This window comes from Grammomys surdaster, unplaced genomic scaffold (genome assembly GCF_004785775.1).
Source record: "Grammomys surdaster isolate TR1022 unplaced genomic scaffold, NIH_TR_1.0 1105, whole genome shotgun sequence".
Lineage (NCBI taxonomy): Eukaryota > Metazoa > Chordata > Mammalia > Rodentia > Muridae > Grammomys > Grammomys surdaster.
In genome coordinates this window covers 3,077-8,846 of record NW_021605524.1, presented here as the reverse complement: position 1 = coordinate 8,846, position 5,770 = coordinate 3,077, and the positions used below count along the sequence as shown (strand labels likewise).

At 43.3% G+C, this 5,770-nt stretch overlaps 1 long non-coding RNA gene across 3 annotated transcripts in view; it reads right to left on the bottom strand.

Annotated features, from left to right (window-relative positions):
- Positions 1-3,032: 3,032 nt before the first annotated feature.
- Positions 3,033-5,770, bottom strand: part of LOC114634809 — a 5,807-nt gene continuing 3,069 nt past the window's right edge. The window contains exons 2-4 of one of the 3 annotated variants that reach the window (XR_003713382.1): positions 3,900-4,340; positions 3,431-3,560; positions 3,033-3,047 (exon numbers count right to left, since the gene is read on the bottom strand). This is a non-coding gene — a long non-coding RNA (uncharacterized LOC114634809). Of the gene's footprint in view, positions 3,048-3,229; positions 3,245-3,430; positions 4,341-5,770 lie in introns of those variants that run through there. The other 2 variants (XR_003713381.1, XR_003713383.1) reach the window with 2 other exon arrangements.

Genomic DNA, 5,770 nt, shown 5'->3' with positions numbered 1-5,770 from the left:
CCTAATCTAGGACTTGCTGTGGGAGTGTGTCCACAAGGACACACTGAAGTGTTGAACAGGCACAAGCCTGGAATGGGAGACCATGGTCCTCCCCCAGACTTCCTGTCTTGGGCTTAATGGCTTTGTCTTCATATCTGCCACATACCCTGAGATCCTAGAGAGAAGTCAAGCAATCAGAACTCAAGACACCTCATGTCAGGGTCAAAGAAGAGGACCATGAGTCTCACGTTCTCAGCCTTCCAAGTGAGGAACAAGGGGCAGGAGGAATGGATGCAGACTTTGGCTTGAAAACCAGAGACTTGGTTTAAACCCTGAACCACCACTATCTTACAAAATGGACCTCATCTCAGCTTCTTATAAAGTTGTGCAGTTGCTACCTCATACAGTTGTAAACTATGAAGCGCGAACCCGTTAGACTCATGGTAAGCTATTGCCTCACCTGCCCGTTTTCTTGGGCTCCAGGAACACATGGGTGAAGACTTCGGCTAGAGTAACATCTCTGTTCTCTCTCCATTTCAAAGGGTGCGTTTTATAGGTTTAAACTCTCTTCCTTTTATTTAATCTGACCCCCTGCAGTAAGAGTGCTCTCTACCATGTGTGGCATATTCTCTCCATGGGAAAGCCTGCCAGTGTCTGGCCAATAGTGGTCTTTTTGTTATGCTTTTGTATTTTTAAGACAGTTCCTCATGTTCTCAGTCTTCGGTTGAACTCCCTAAGTAGTTAAGGCTCACATTAAACTCCTAATCCTCCTGCCTCCACCTTCTAAGAGCCTAAATCACAGGTGCACCTATAACTAGCTTCATGTGTATGGTTCTGATCCAGGAGACTAACAAATCTCAGCTGCCAGCCAATCCTTTATGAACCAAATGGATCTGACTTTCTGTTTTTTGTCCTGTTCCTGTCTCTTGGATGCATCTGTGTTTAGAGGGTAGGAACAGTTACACAGGAACAAAACACACACTTGGATGATTACCTGAAGATTCACCTGAGATCAGGCCCTCCACCAAGTCTGGTAGCATTTCTTCTTGGAGGGACACTTAGCCCCTAAATCAATCCGAAGCAGCAAGAATCAGGTAAAAGCTTTAGTGTCCCAATTTGACTATGTACCATGGGTGAAAAATGTCTCCATTTATTTCCCATTTGCCCTTCAGGGTCATGACACCCTCCTGGTCATTGTCAAAATATTTTCTTAAATGAACCACTACAACCTCTGCTTGCAGAACCCATCCTTGCAGAGTGTATCCAACTTCTTCAAAAATGCCTAAGTGTGGGCAGTGCATTCCAAGATGTCTGGAGGCTACCTGAATAGGACTGAGTCCTACACATGTATATAGTGTGATTTCCCCTCCATACTGCTATCCACAGTGGGCTTAAATTTATAAATTTGGCATAGTAAGAGATTAACAACTTATCAAACGGAGGAACAGTAACAACAATACTGAAATAAAAGTCAAGTGAATGGGTTTCATTCTCAAAATTATCTTTCAGGGTTGCACTCCTTTCTCTCCTTGGGATGAGGTGGCATGCTGGAATGCCCTCGGGATGAGATGGAGTAAGCTGAATGATACAGACTCATGTGGAGTTATGCTAACATGTGCAGACAACCTAAAGCAGTACAGTGTGAGTGACAGCTGCTCTGATTCTAACACTGCTGTAGGACGACATGGTAAATGAAGTATACAGTGCAGGTCTGTGGGACAAATGCAAATTTCACATCTATGAGGCATGAACTGGACTAACAGGAGGTTTCTTCTCAATACTCACTACAGCATGGAATATATGTGGCTTCAAATGAATGAAATCTTTGCTTCAGAAACTTTCCATATATTCAGACTATACTGGGATACAGGTAACTGAGGCTAGGTAGACTAGAACCACAACTGGGATAGGGATAGGGGTGGGAAACAAACAGTCACCCCTCTTTCTTTCACTCCTTGAGACACTCTCTTCACAGAGCCTGACTTCAATGATTGCAAGTGGAGACAGTCATTTGCACCTTCCCAGAAATTTGGATATGAATTTGGAATATGAAATATTTCTGGTAGCACCCAAAACTGTTTTCCACTTTTCAGGCCTCTGGGGATGCCCTTTTTGCCCCAGCTAGTGCTTGTTTGCTTCGATGTAGTACGCTGGGCCCCTGTGTGCAGAGGTTAGTGAGAGAGAACTCTCAGAAATTACTGCTGCAGGGAGGGAAGGAAACAGGACTGAGCAGAGAGAGACTTGGAATTGAAGTGCTTCTGTATATTATACATTGGTCCGCAGGCTGGAACTGGGTACCCTCCACAGGAAGCCTTCCTTGAAACCCCAGGTCAGGGCCCTTATAACTCTACACTATTCAGGCCTCAGGAGCAGGCAGCCATCAAATACCAGTAGAAGCCTTGGGCAAGATGCCTTTCTATCCATGGGCAACTGGTGGGTAGGACCTGAGCTCTGAGTAGTCAGTAGCCAACATCCTGCACAATGAGCATAGCCCTGTCTCAGGAAGAATGGGAATCATGTCATACGAGCTATGGATCTGTCCAACACTTCCTTTATGTTATGGAAATTCTGTCCCTGCTATTTTGAAGGACAAAATAGTAGCTGACACAAATACAAAGTTATGTCAGGCCCTAGGCTCCACTCTGCCAATCTCATGAAGAACATTCCTTAACAACATGAGAATTAAAGTTTATCTGTCTACTCTTGTCACTCCCATCCCCTGTCCAGAACAAGAATGTGAACCTTTACGATCAGGAACATGTACCTGCTGCTACCTAGTCAGAGCTTCTGCTTCACAGCGACTGTGACTGTCAGCTTTTTGTTTATAATAATAAAATATTGAAGGATGCCAGATGACTCTTTCCCTCTTGTACTCTCCAATGTGGGAAGAACACTTAATAAATATCAACACCTTCTACAGTGATGGTCATGTTGTCTTATCCCGGATCCTCAGTAAAACAGGCACCCAGGACAAGAAATTGTGTAATTCAGTAGAGGCAAGGCCACCTTGAGGGTGACTTAACTAGCTGATCACCACTATGGGCACAGAGGTTCCATGCCTGGAATTCCTGTCAGGATAAGAAGAGAGAAGATTTCATCAACTGTCCCCTAGCCTACCTTGATCAAGCACAGCTCCTTGAGGAATTGACTACAAGTTTCAGGTCTACATGCATGATGTTTAGGAGTTATGAAGAAGGCTCTTGTGGGTTCTTATGTAAATGTGACACCCCACAGTAGAGAGCAATGCAGGTAAGAAATCATATACCTATCACAGGATAAGGAGAGGGGCCATGATACACATTCATACAGATTTGCCAGTAGGTAGCCAGCACATTCCTGACCAGTTCCTACCAATAATTAAACCTCAGGATCAATTTAAAAAGCAAGCTATGATCAGATTCTTTGAAGGAAGGAAATTTGCAGAAAGTACTCTCATTGTCCTTATTCTCACCATGACTCTTTGCCACTATTCCAAACCAGGGAGAGGTTCCTTTCAACTGGAAGTGTTTAACAAGAGAGCACTGTCTCCTAGCAGACTCACATGTCCTGGTACTTATCACACGGTCTGGATGTGAGAGTTCCTGGGAAACACATGATTGCAAGCATTTGTGAAGATGGCAGATTTCTGAAAGTTGTACCCCATCTGGAAAAGCCAACAAGAGTAGATCAAACACAGGTAATCTAGGAGCTAAGGACCCTTGCAGCTTGGTGGGACAAACACGCAGCTAGGAATGCATTTAGCTAACTGGTCACCTCGTGAGGAGACCATACTTAAGCCAGCATCGAGGGAGCTTGACCAAGGGAACTGCCAGATTGAATGAGGAAAGGATTTGGGAGGGGCTGTCTCCAGGGTGTACACTAATTAAGACTATATGAGCTCAGCCAGAGAGTGGGACAGCATCCATGTCTGCAGAGCTCACCCTAAGACTCCCACAGCAGTTCTATGGAAATCAGCTGGCTGGGTGGTATGTAGAAGGCTCTGAATGCCAGGTGTCAACAGCAATGATTTAGCCCCTTTTCTATTAGAAACCTGAGAACCAGGAGAAAAGCCCTAGGAGAGGAAAACCAAATAATACACTGAAAACCACTCCCACCACTGAGATGCTATGAGAAGGGTTTAAAACTCTAGAGAGGCAGGTAACTTTTCAAATAGTTTATCATAAAAATACGGCAATCTGGCTAAATAGGCAGGGCAAATAGGGAGAAACTGGTCGCAGAAGCTTCATTAATCTGTGCAGTTATTTTGAGGTTGGTCTCATTGAATGTTGTCCATAAACAGGCCAGGTAGCAAGATGTGTCACGGGATGCAGCAGAACCCGGAAAGCTGGTTCCTTCTACCTAATGCTGTTGTTATAATAGTACTAGGAAGGAAAAGAGAAAGTTGAGTTCAGGGAGGGAAAGATGATGTTTGCCATCCCTCAGTTCTACAGCACATCTCTCCTTAGGAAGGTTCAGGAATTTTTATCTGTCATGGGCTCCCCACTATTGATTTCCTCAAACCTTGTGTTCCTGTGTGCTTGTGTGCCTGTGTGCTATCATATGCATGTGTTTACACCACCAACCCTGTGTACTTGTATATAAGGCATTAACTTTCCCATAATTAAGTTTTCTTAATGGACAGGTGGATGTCAAAGCCCCAGATAGACAGCATTCTTTGAGAATACAGGAGCTGGACTGTATTACTGCATTCTTAGCCATGGAACCCTTCTCTGTTCATCCACCAAACTAAGAAAGATTCAATGCAAAGAGATACTGTGCCTTCGGGGAAACCATCCTGCTGTCTGGTCACAGAGTTGCCATGAGCAAGGGTATCAAATACTTTCCAAGTAGCATCATGGACTCCACCATCTACACATGCATAACTACAATGACTTTTTTAAAAAATAGTTTTTAAGATTTAATTATTTTATATGAGTACACTGTTGCTGTCTTCAGACACACCAGAAGCTGGCATCGGATACAATTATAGATGATTGTGAGCATCCATGTGGTTGCTGGGAATTGAACTCAGGACCTCTGGAAGAGTGATCAGTGCTCTTAACCCCTGAGCCGTCTCTCCAGCCCCCTACAATGTCTTAATAGTAGAATAATATCATATAATAGCTAGTCTATGTCTAAGACTGAAGGAGAGTGACTACTTTGTGTTTGCTGTCCAAATAACAAGAATCATCCATTCCCACCACAATCCTTCCCTCTTCTTATCATCTATACCATCCCTTAGATTTTAAGGAAAAAAAGAAACACAGTAGAGGCACTTGATGGTGATAAAACCAGATATCTTGATACTGCTCCCCACATTTAGATTCAAGAAAGTTGGTCTTCCTATTTTATCTGGATATAATCTGACAGAGTACCCACTGGAATATCTTAACTAATAATTATCATTTTATTGTTTATGACAAGCTGCAGAGACAACCTTAAATCCAATGATACAAATCCTAGCTATGACCCCACGAGACCAAATATGGTCACATCCTGGAATGAAGGGAAGAACCACGCCCAACTCAATCAACTCCTTCTTATACCAAGATATGCACTTTTGAAATGATTCACACTCACAACACACTTACCTGAAATGGGAATGTGACCAAAGACTAGAAGATACAGCCTCCCTGTATTATCCTCATAGTCAAGACCAGAACGGTCTTGGATCATCTGAGTACTTTGAATTAACACTCCCAAACTCACCAAATTTACTGTTTAACTAGCAGAGTTTTATCTAGCAAGGCTAAATCTAATTTGTTTCATATATGACATATAACCACAACTATTCACAGCTGTTGGGCACTTG